This window comes from Podarcis filfolensis, assembly GCF_964270895.1.
Source record: "Podarcis filfolensis genome assembly, chromosome: 11".
NCBI lineage: Eukaryota > Metazoa > Chordata > Lepidosauria > Squamata > Lacertidae > Podarcis > Podarcis filfolensis.
In genome coordinates this window covers 35,161,267-35,173,826 of record NC_139613.1, presented here as the reverse complement: position 1 = coordinate 35,173,826, position 12,560 = coordinate 35,161,267, and the positions used below count along the sequence as shown (strand labels likewise).

General features: G+C 38.6%; 1 long non-coding RNA gene across 2 annotated transcripts; it reads left to right on the top strand.

Moving 5' to 3' along the window:
• The first annotated feature begins 351 nt into the window (after window positions 1–351).
• LOC310745087 lies at window positions 352–7,802 on the top strand. 2 transcript variants are annotated; one of them, XR_014539916.1, is made up of 4 exons: window positions 352–399; window positions 843–884; window positions 1,900–1,995; window positions 3,605–7,802. It is a non-coding gene; the product is annotated as an uncharacterized lncRNA (long non-coding RNA). The 2 variants fall into 2 exon arrangements; XR_014539917.1 differs by lacking the exon at window positions 843–884 and having other exon boundaries at window positions 356–399.
• Window positions 7,803–12,560: the final 4,758 nt, after the last annotated feature.

Below are 12,560 nucleotides of genomic sequence, written 5' to 3'. Positions count from 1 at the left end.
CCTTCTCCCCAAGAACGAGCAAATGATATAGATTTCAGAGATAAAAACATCTGAATAAAATATACCTCGTATGCAAATGACAAGAACACATTTGGAATCAGATGGAAGATTGAAAGTTTTTTTTCCAGAGTGAACAACTGTAAGATTAAATATGAATCACTCTTTCTATCTCACAAAACCTGCAAATATTGTTCAGCTTTTATTAGTGTGCGGCAATAACAGGGGAACAGGACAATTCATGCTGGGAGCTACACTGGTGATAATTCTTAGAACTGCACAGTATCTCTCTGTTCTCTACAATGTCAAGGCTGAAAACCACAGTAAGGAATGAAAAGAACACTGTTTCCATATAGCAGAAAGAAGAAAAGAAGAGACTCAGAAGGTGGGCAGGCTTGGGTGGTAAGGATTAACTATCTGTTTTAGTATAGCCTTTTTTTCCTTTCCTTTTCTTTTTTTTAAAAAGAAATTTATATTCAAAGTAAATACTCCAGTTCAGCTAAAGTTAGTTGTGACATGCAGCACAATTTTACCGAGGAGTAAGTTCCATTTACTTCATTAGAATTTACTCCCAAGTAAGTGTGCATAGAATTGCAGGCTAACTTCGACTGGCAACAATGGTATTAAATTTAGTCACAAATTATTGGTCTCACTGGCTTCATTGGGACTAATTTTAGTTGGCTTGGGACAAAGCAAATATTCACTTTGCATGTTGAAACTGCCAGATTGCCATATTTTGAGAATGTTGGTGAATATCTTTATATCCAGTAATACTCTCTCTCTCTCTCTCTCTCTCTCTCTCTCTCTCTCTCTGTGTGTGTGTGTGTGTGTGTATGTAATCCAAGAGCAACTCCTCCAATACCAGCTAACTCATTCCCTAAGATTTGGTGGGTATGGGGTTTTGTTCATGGCCGCTACTAGGTTACATGAATCAGGGATATATGGCACAGACTTCTCTGTGGTGGCCCCCTCACTTTGGATCACCCACCCACCCACCCACCTGGAGCTGGGATTGTTATCCCTTTTTTTGCGTTTAGTTGATAGAGATTCTGTTATTTTAATGCCAAACAGCTGCAAATGATTCCTGTGTTTGAATGGTTTTGTTATTTTATAGATAGTAATGGTTATTTGTGTGTGTTTTATTTATTTTTTATACATGGTTGTTTTATCTTTTATTGTACATCATATCTGTGCTCCTTCTGAAGGAAGTGTGATTCATAAACTTAATAAATAAAGAAATAACAACAAGAAGTGTTTTTTGCTTATTTTTTGGGTGGCCTGTTATTTCTGACAGAGAATGGGGAGATTCACATTTAAATATAAATTGAATAATGCTTCTCTCCCATCCCTACTGACACTAAATTATAATAGTTGCTGTTATTATTATTATTTTGTGTTTATGTACCTCCTTTCCTCCTTTAGTTAACAGATTTCTAAACTACCTTTCAGGATAAATTAACCTCCCAAGTTGGTTTATAAATTCATTCCCCGCATCATTTGCTATCTTCTATAAATGAGTTACAGTTTGAAATTTAATTTGTAAAATTAATGTAGGATATTAATAACAAAAACTTGTGATTGAGCCAATCAGCTTTCTTTGGATCAACCAACTGAGCTGTTGACTGATGTCACAGCTAAATCTGAATCTAATTTATTTTTATTTCTTTAAGAACAGATTTCATCGAAACAGCAGTCTACTCATTTCATTTTTGTAGAGAAAGTCCAATTCATATAATGAGAAATGTTAGGCTCACATCTACTAAAATGTTACTATGCTGCACATAAAATTTCTAGAGAATATGAGCTGGAGCACAATGCCCTATCTTTGTATCTATTTTAAGTTACAGCAGCTACATAATTCTTTTAAATGCTCCTACAATATTTTTGTGATTTCACATATAGGTTCTAATGCACCTGAATTGATTTTCTCCTTTGGCTTGCTTCAGGCCAAAACAATGTGAACTGAGCTAAAGATGACCACAACCCCAACTTTCTGCGGTAAGTATATCTCTATTTATAAAGCATACATCATAAACATATACTGCAAGTCTTTCCAGAGGGGAAAAAAGTCCATAAAATAAAATCTGCAAAATAAAACGACATTTTAAAAAAGAGATTGCGGCAATATGAGTTGAAACACCTCCAGTTAAATGAATACATAATATATATTACATATAAAACCTATTAATCCAATTTAACAACATTCAATGCATTTATGCTAAGAAACAGCTAAAAAGCACTAAATGGAATTTACAGAGATGAATAAAAAGCACAATTACCAACTAGACTTGGGAGATTCCAGTTGGTAAATGAGTCTGTGAAATTGCCTTCTGTTAAAAAAGAGTATTAATGGCTATGTTAGCACTTGACTAATATTTTATGGTGCAGACTGTTGCTAAATTAAACCCTTTGTGTGTCTTCCTACAGAGACACTTAGTTATAGTTAGAATGGTTGTTTCCTGTTAAATACCTTTAAGAGTTTGCTGTGGGCTGAAATCCTTGCCTCAGCTTTTCTGTATGTTGTAACTGTGTACATGTTACCTTTCCTACCTGCTGAGAAGATTCAGGTGGTAAAATGTCACACAACCTTAGTATTATTGGGGTGAACAAAGCATCCAGGCCCTGCTTGCTGTGAAGAACCCTGACACACATGCAACGCTCCACACACACATCACTGCAGTGTCTATATAGCAGGATGGGAACCTGTTGCCCTCTAGACATTCTTGGACTCCAGCTCCAGCCAGTATTCAGAGATAATGGGGGCTATAGTTCAACAGCATCTGAAAGGCTGTATGTTCCCCATCTCTGATGTATAGAGAGATGTATTACCTCGTCCATCTTCCAGTGTGGATGTGAATAGACACCAGCATCCATCCTTGAAGGCCACATGCCATGTATGGTTAGTGGTTTATCTGAAGTGAGACAAACCATGAGCCTGTATTTGAACAAACCTCTAAACAAAACTAGGTATTAGTGCAGCAGGACCAGGAGAGAAGTGAAACGGCCAAGATCTTTGCTATGAATAGCTGTACAATTGCACATTCATGCTTAGCCATGGTTTGGCTTAGCGTTGCAAGTGAATCAGGTCAAACTCCTCAAACCATAGCAGTATCATATTCTGACATTTTCTCAGTATGTAGGAAAAAAGCCTCTTGTCATAAATCATAAGAGATACGTACCATAAAAGTTTGTCTTGCAATTAGCACACCTTTATTCTAGTACAATGCAAGTCTGCGTGGAGCACTTTGTCTCAATCAAAATGACAGCATATAAAGATGTTGGGTGAACACTGCGTGATTGATTATTAAACAAGCATAGTGTAACATGTGTAAGCTTTCATAAATGCTTGTTCGCTAGCATGCATTTATGCCTATCAGCAATAGCTCAAGTCAGGTAGTAGGATAAAGCTTTCAAGAAGAAGGAAAAGTTGCTATTGTGGTGTAATAAGACTTGAAGCACCATATGAAAATGGTTATAGAAGGAAAGCAGCTTTGTAGATATTCATTGATATACGGTAATCCACATCAACCATTGATTTAAATAGAATGTGCATTTTGTATATGATTAGAGGTTGTTTGTACTTCAACAACTCTATTCTGATTTGTAGACAGACAAATGGACAGTGAACCCTTTGGAGGACTTGGCTTCTGTTGCTGTCTGGATAAATAAATGATTCCTCCACTGAAATGATCTGGGAAGCCTGCATGTGTCAGATATCCATGTGCATCTGGATCTTTTGGATTGGTCCATTTATCTTCTACAAGACATTCTGCCTGCAGTAATGCAGTACAAAGAGAACACATTATATTTTCTGTGTGTTTTGACCAGGCTCACAAGAAGCATTTCCTCTTGGATCGCTTCAGTGGTTATTTAATAAAGCTACCCCACCCCAGGAATTGGCTTGATGGACGCTTAATTCGATATAATTTTCATATATATATATATATATATATATATATATATGTATATGTTAAAGTTAATGGTTTGCTACAGGAAGAGGAACAACAAACAGAAAATTCCACTGGCTGTTGTATATGATACCTGACTCACAGAAGGAGGAAAATCCACAGTAATGTACTGAGTCATCATTGCTAACAGAAGCATAGCTCTTTTACAGCAGCAGTGAGATTGGTTTCAACTGGAGAAACGCAGCGGGCGGTTCGCAGAGTGATCCTCGAGCATGCTGGGGAAATGATCCCTGGTGTACGGCCAACTGCAGTTTGTAACATCAGAAGTACTGCCTCTTAGAGCATCTGCAGCACGAGTTACAAACAGATTACAAGAAGTGTGTACGCTCCAAGCTGCTGTTACATGAACCATATCTTCTGTATAGCCCAGAGCAGAAGAATTAAATTGTGCAATTCTAATTAGAAACAGAATTAATGCTGTCTACTGAGGATGGAAGGAAGTGAAATAAGCTAGTTAACGACAACCAGGCTCTTTGGGATTTTATAGGCTTTACCTACACACAGGAGTTGCACCAATCCGAGGGTGCTTCGTTGGGGTAACCCCTGAGCTATTTCGAGTCGAGTCATGACATGAACACTATCGACTGGGTTTGTTAGGAGTGACATGGTCAAATAATACTGTTGCATAACATTCTTTGTAGTCTGCACTGTGTGTTTGCAATGTATCCTGGTCACAAAATGATGACTGGTATGATTAAGAGGTGGCCCTACTGATTGTTTATCTCATTAGGATGATTTATATAGTATTTTTATATACATTCATAACAATGACATAATGTCATGAAGGCATGAATATGCAATGACAACGAGATGCAAGTAAAATAATGGATCCATAAAAATAACATTTTATTGTGGAAGAGGATGTGGACCCCTCTCTCTCTAAGGAAGGGGAAAGGGGAAAGGATTTCTGCAGGGAAGCCAAACTCTCCATTTCTTAACCTTATCAGGAGGAGCTGAATGAGTTATTTGTCATTGTGAAAGATTCTTAATGCCTCCTTTATCTGCATATGAATATTCCCTATATATTATTAGGCTCACAAATGCTCCTACTAAATTATTGAGTAAAATACAATATATATAAAACAATGACCCTTTTTAGGAGTACAGACTTTAAACATGTATATGCACCTGTGCAAATAACTTTCTATTTATTCAGTGATCTTAAATGAGTTTTTGCAGCAAACATGCAGACTTTTAAAAATATTTATTGCATCATGGGTGTGTGTGTGATAATAATGGGATCAGAACAGACATGGAGGGGAAATTTAACCCTTTCTTCCTTTGCTGCTGTGTGAAGAAAAGCTTTCCTCTTGGAGCTAAATTTAGCTTGGGGCAGGGGGCGGAATTGCCTATTGGCACCAAAAGATATTTCCCTTGGGCTGCAAATTGCAGCTTCAGAGAGAGGCATCTTTTTTCCAAACTTTAGCATGGAGAGATGGAATTAAACTTTCCCTCTCTAACTGAATAGTCCTGAGGCTGTTTGGGCTTCCCCACACCTGCTTCTTGCATAACCAAAGAACTGCATGCTATTTGTATTTAGGCAATTCTCATCAAGCCTAGGTTGACCTTTAGTTATTTGAAGGATGGCTGTGTACTGAGGAAAATGTATCATTTTCATGCTCAGAGTTTTACTTTTCTTTTCTGTTGGAATGCTAGGGTGTCCGGTCTTTGTTTTATATTTCACCAGGGTCTGGAATAATTTCAGGCCAGGCCTTCCACAAAGCTCTCGAGACCAGGCCCTGAGGCATCGGAAGACCATTTTCTGGTGGGCTTTAGTCATGCCTGATTATTTGAGTTTGTTCTAAAGTCACCATACTTTGTGCACAGAGTACATCTTATAACTATTACTTCACATTCTCTGGAGCAAGAGCTTGCTGAAGACATTTTCCAGCCTGAGGAGGATTAACAAATGGTGCCCTCCTCACAAAGTTAAGATGCACAGTACCAGAGGCCAGACAAGTTATTTCAACACCTGAGGCAGTAGATCCCACAAGTACCCCTCTCCCGTCATGACAGTAAAATACAATACAGTGGTACCTCAGGTTACAGACGCTTCAGGTTACAGACGCTTCAGGTTATAGACTCTGCTAAGCCAGAAATAGTACCTCGGGTTAAGAACTTTGCTTCAGGATGAGAACAGAAATTGCACGGTGGTGGTGTGGCAGCACTGGGAGGCCCCATTAGCTAAAGTGGTGTCTCAGGTTAAGAACAGTTTCAGGTTAAGAACGGACCTCTGGAACGAATTAAGTTATTAACCTGAGGTACCACTGTCATACATTAAATACTTGACAATTTGCTGGCCTTTCATGACCCCCCAAATCAGCTGCCTGAGACCTAATAATGGCCTAAGAACATAAGAATAACTCTGCTGGATCATGCCATCATGCTGCTTTCACAGTGGCCAGGCCCAAACAGTGGCAAGCAGGGCCTGAGCACTCTCCCTGTGTAATGGGAGGGCTGGCTCTGTCAGAAATGCAGCCTTGACCCTGGAAGTACGGTACATTAGGTTGCTAAATGCAGATTAAATCCTATCTGAACAAACCCAGAAGAAGTCCAACCATCTGATGACTACCAGGAGTTTTGAAGTTAAGATGAAAATGGCTGTAAGCATTTGTTCTTGCCTAAAGGCAGCCCAATTGATCTCAAGGCAGGGTGAGACCGCCTACTCCATGTAGCAAAGTAAATTCATTGGTAGCTACATTTGTTGCTTCCTCATTGCTCCTCTTCTGTCAGCCAAGGAATGACTCCAAGATGGTGCCACTTCAAAGAGAAGCATCAGCTGTGTTTCTCCAAGATGGCACCACCTTTGAGAAAATGGCCACCCTAAGAAGTCAATACTATTTTAGAAGCTCCCCACACACAGTTCTTCACAAGTTGTTTGTGTGTGTGTGTGTGTGTAATGCTCCTTGCCCATAAGACTGTGAGATCCCAAGAGTTGTATACCCATTTGAACACCAACCTGCCCATTTGAATGTACTGTTTGTCACTGCTGACATGGCTCCCTCCATATGTAAGTCCTGGGACAATTTCCCCTAAAAGCATCCCTGAAAAAGGACTCAACAGAAAAGGCTGTTGGTTGACTTTGTTCTGGACCAGCAAGGCACTTGTGACCCACAAAGTGATGCTAATCTTCAGTTTGGGAAGTAATGCAAGAAATAACAAGGAAGTGTGTGGCAAGTCACCCAATGACTGAGTCGCATTTTCAGTTTGGGTGATCTGATTCACAACAGTATAATATAATTTTCAATAATAAAGATCCTTTGAGCAATAAAATGATAAAAAAACTTATATGGCCATTAGCTGCTAATGGAACAAGTTGAATGGGGACAGTAAATCCATAGTACGTATCCAACATTTGTATTATAGTATATTGATAATGAATCCTAGAATACCCATTTGAACCATCAGTATTCTTCTGTTTGCCCTGTGGGAAATTAGAATCAATATCATACACATTATTTGTACATTTCTATACCCATATGTGCATATGTATATTTAAGTTACAAACTAAATAATGGGCTTTACTCTGATTTCAGATTTTTAACACTCTGATGCACTTCTTCATTCTTCTCATCAATTTAGTCTTGGTGTTTTTCTACATCCCTGAATTAAGTCAATAATGTCAATTACTTACCATAAGCATAGTAAATACCATTCTGATACAAGTTATTTGCAATGTGACTTCCTCATCTGTATGCATTATTGTGCTAGAAAAATGAAATGAAACCCTTGATTTGGAATCTGAAACAGAAGTAATGATCCTGTTTACTGATTGACTGAAGTTGGGTTTTTTAGTTCCTGTTTAATAGCAGAAACAAAATGAAACATTCAAATAAACAGTGTGTGTTTAACTTATTTAAGGAAGCATTCATTTATATACCCAAGTCATGCCATAAACACTGTCCCTTTTCATGGTGGTGATAATTCTACATATTTAATAATATAACAAACTCACTTTAACAGAAACGTGTCCATTTTATTCTTATTTCCTAAATGAAGTTCATTTTCAAATACTGTTTTGGCTCTTGTTTAGGAGTGGATGTACAATTGAGAATGCATGGCTATAAATGAGAGTTGTTTTAAAACAGGAGATGGCATATGTCGAAAATGGGTTAGAGGTAATGTCTTGGTGATTAGGCCATATATGTGTCATAAAGTCAGAGAAGCATAAGAGGTCCCTTTTAATTCTGTAGTGCTTATAAGATCCACTTTACATTTCAGCACCTTGTAGCAAACCATATACTAAGCTATTTATTTTGCACCCTACTGATTACTCCATAGCTGTGGTCAATTAAACCATACTGTTGTTCTAGCTATGGTTTCTGGGAGACTAGTCTTCGGATTGTTACTTAATGCTAAGCAATACCTAATTAGAGGCTGTTATTGCTAAGATAACCTAATTGTTGGCTATTGTTTCTGTTCTGCTGATGATGGTAGCTAGCTTTGATTATCCACCTGCTAAGCTTCTGAAAACCTTAATGTCTTTTCCCTTTTCACAATTTCACTTTTATGGTAGAAGATCTACAAAGCTTTCATAATTCTCCTCCTTCAAACATTTCCTTGAGGTTGTGGGGAGTATTTCCCCCACCCCCCAAGGAATAGCACCACTAATTTTTATGCAGATGTGTTCAACTATGACTGTAACACGTAGCTTGTCGCTGTGTATTGCATCAATCTGTGGCCACATTTGTTCATATTGGAACTTCAGTCCAAAACATATAGGTTGCTCTATAATACTCAGCAATAGAGGATATGCTTTATGTTCAAAAGGTCCAAGGTCCAATCTCTGGCAACCACAGATAGGGTTGAGAAATACCTCTGCCAGTAACCCACTTCCAAGAATGTAGACTACATTGAACTATGGATTGCATTATATTGCAATAGTCTGGTGGTAAGGCAATTTTCTATCTTCCTACCATAGCCACAGAAGCTGAGTCAATTCAACTGACTTTGTGGTAGCTCAAAACATTGTTAGTCTAGTGTTATACGCTGTGATTTTATGGTGTTGCTGTAGCTTTTGCATCTGCTCAGATAGTTAATTCATGGCCACTACTGGGGCAAGATATAAGCATTTCTATTTAAAAAGTCAAACTTTATGTTACGTCTTGGCAAAGATAATAGGAAATAAGTGCCAGAATTAAATATTTTCATTAGTACAATATGATAAAAGAAACAATTAATGATAGGATTGAGGTGGCCTCCAAGTTCAACAAATCCAACTCTTTGCAGAATGTTGGCTTTCACTATGATTGGGGGGGGTGTTTTTTTGGATAGTGGTTGTTTATTTATTAAATGCCTTCTGAAGATAAGATTTGAGAACTCTCTTTGCCAGCATCAGTTATTGCTCACCTTTATAAATTCACTAACCCAGGCATAGGCAAACTCGGCCCTCCAGATGTTTTGGGACTACAATTCCCACCATCCCTGACCACTGGTCCTGTTAGCTAGGGATGATGGGAGTTGTAGTCCGAAAACATCTGGAGGGCTGAGTTTGGGGATGCCTGGCTTAGAGGTCTTATTACAATCAAGCAGTACATAAATGTTGTAAAACTAACAATTTGCTGACCTTTCATTAACTTCAGAATCATCTAAGATAGATGCCTCACAATTCCTAAAGATAGGGCCAACCCTATGAGAGAAATGGGTTGCTCCTCATGTAAATGTTTGCCATACGTCAGATTCAGATACTCCTGAAACATCATGAATAATAATAATAATAATAATAATAATAATAATAATAATAATTTATTGAATTTATATACCGCCCTATACCCAGAGGCCTCAGGGAGGTTCACTGAAAAAATAAAAATATAAAACCACAAAATTTACAATCAAAATAAAAACAACAACCCAATTACCCCCCTATATGTATATAGATATATAGTATTCTTATTTATTTGTTTCTTTAATCAGAAAAGAGTGTTAAACATTTTTCACCCAGTTGTACTTATTTTAACTTAAACCAGAGTCTTCTGATGGGCAGCCTGGATAAACAGCTAAATATGTGCTACATTTTTTCCCTCCCAGTACCTGTATTTTTCAAGCACATAGACATAAACAGCAAACTTTTTGAAGTTATTTATGTACTGTGGTATTCAGTTTCAACTAAAGTAAATAACTAGATGGTGCCCCACCCCCGCAACTAGGAGTAACTAACTCTTCTTCAGGGCCCAGTGACAACTGTAATGGGTAATTTACAGCCTACAACAAGGCTTTGGGATTAAATAACAGTTGGTCTTGTAAACCAACAGGCTTCAGTGAAAACACAAGTAATTTGTTTATTGTCTTCTTTCAGTTTCCCAATTACAATTGATCTCTGTTTAGCAGCCTAGTGTTGCTAATTGTTAGGGAAAGGAGGAAATGCCTTAATCTTTATAGGCATCTTGTAGCCTAGGGTTTGACTTCATAATTCACCATGTCAATCTCACTAAAGCAAAGATAAATGGAATGCACATCCTTGGCAACTTGTACCTTAACACATGTTTGGAAATTAATGTATCAGCTGCAAATGCTAGATTGGGTAGCCAAGGTAAATCACTGAAACCTGCGTTGGCACTGGGCTTTGCAATATTGATAATCAAGAAATCTAAGCGTAGTTCATTCAGAAAGTCTCAGTGATTTCCATAAAACATGCCCTGTCGTTTGCTTAGGATCACAGCTATGGTTTGTGGTATTCTCCAGCTTGTTATCTATTTAAATTCTACTGGTGATCATTAATCAGCTTTCTATTTCTTACTATTTTTTGAAAGGCCTGGTCAGCCATAACTCTAAAGGGAATGATTCACCAAAAGTTTAAGCCCCATTACGTTGCTTTTGATGAAATGTTAGTGGTGACTGACCATTGCAGAATTAGCCCCTCCAGGCATTGTCTGAAGATGTGGACAGGAGCAGAACTGTGCTATCCAGAACTGCCCCCAATCTTAGTGCACCCCTCTGGCCATGACCTAGAAGTATGAACATAAGGCACCACCAGTGCTTTTTTCCTGGGGGTACGCATACCCCTAAACAGTTTGTGTATCTAAGTTTGGCCTCACTGAGGGGCAGCATTTCAATATGAGTAGAAAAATGAGAGTATCCCTAAACATTTTTAGGGGTAACAAAGGTCCGTATAGTAAAAGCTATGGTTTTCCCAGTAGTGATGTATGGAAGTGAGAGCTCGACCATAAAGAAGGCTGATCGCCAAAGAATTGATGCTTTTGAATTATGGTGCTGGAGGAGACTCTTGAGAGTCCCATGGACTGCAAGAAGATCAAACCTATCCATTCTGAAGGAAATCAGCCCTGAGTGCTCACTGGAAGGACAGATCCTGAAGCTGAGACTCCAATACTTTGGCCACCTCAGGAGAAGAGAAGACTCCCTGGAAAAGACTGTGATGTTGGGAAAGATGGAGGGCACAAGGAGAAGGGGACGACAGAGGACGAGATGGTTGGATAGTGTTCTCGAAGCTACCAGCATGAGTTTGACCAAACTGTGGGAGGCAGTGGAAGACAGGAGTGCCTGGCGTGCTCTGGTCCATGGGGTCACGAAGAGTCAGACACGACTAAACAACAACAAACATTCTTAAAGGAAAAAAGCACTGGGCACCACTATATGCTTAGGATGTTCAGTGTGACTGGTGAGGCTCTCCGTCACATGGAAGCCCAATAGGGGCTCTTTCATACATTTAGGTGGTTTACTTCAGGCTTGGGGCAAGTACAACCCCCCAGAACTCTCTATCTGGTCCTCATGACCATGCCCCCTGTTCAAGCAATATTTTCACATGCATTAAAATATATATCTGTGTTGTATGCTATACATTAGCAGATATATGCCTCCTCTTGATATGCTCATTTTTAAACTCATCAGGGGTATGGATGTGCATATTGTGTGTGCTTTCCTCAAATATTTCCTACAAACCCTTTCTCGGGAATGAAATATTGGGTGTTTTCGAAACCCCGCTTTGCTATTGATTATGTTATTGAAGAAGAGCATTTACCTGATTTCTGATTAACAGTTGGGTTTCCCACATATTTGGAAAGAGATCAGTGTTTCGCAGGCCTGGCTGATCGATGTAATAGTGCCTTTATCTAGAAGCAAGGAGGAGAATCTTTGCCTCTCTTATAGATATAGCTCCCAAGTCATGATGACTATGATGAGCTAATCTTAAATCAGGCTTAATAATCTTTTATCCTGGTCTAATTGCACTGATGAATAAAAATGAATATGTATTTGAAATATTTAAGATAGATTAAAATGATTTCTTTAATAGTTCTACAGTGTCCCAGACATCACCAAAAGGACCATTATGATGCAGAAAGGTTGCAAACGGCATGGCCATTTCCATTATGTGAGGAAAGAGGTTTCCCGGAAGCTACAAAGTGTGACTTGATGGTCAAGATCAGGGGCATAATAAAAAGGCATGTGCAGTAAGATCTGGACTTTTTGAAAATGTTGCAGCTGCTGAAAAGCCAGGATACAAGCGAAACTGAAAGCATATCTAAGTAATTAAAGACCATGAGGAGGAGCCAAATGGGTGTGGAGAGGGCTCAGATGGATGGAGGCTGCCTATGTTAACTTTTGAGAAGGAGACAGTATACAGTGGCACCTCAGTTTTTG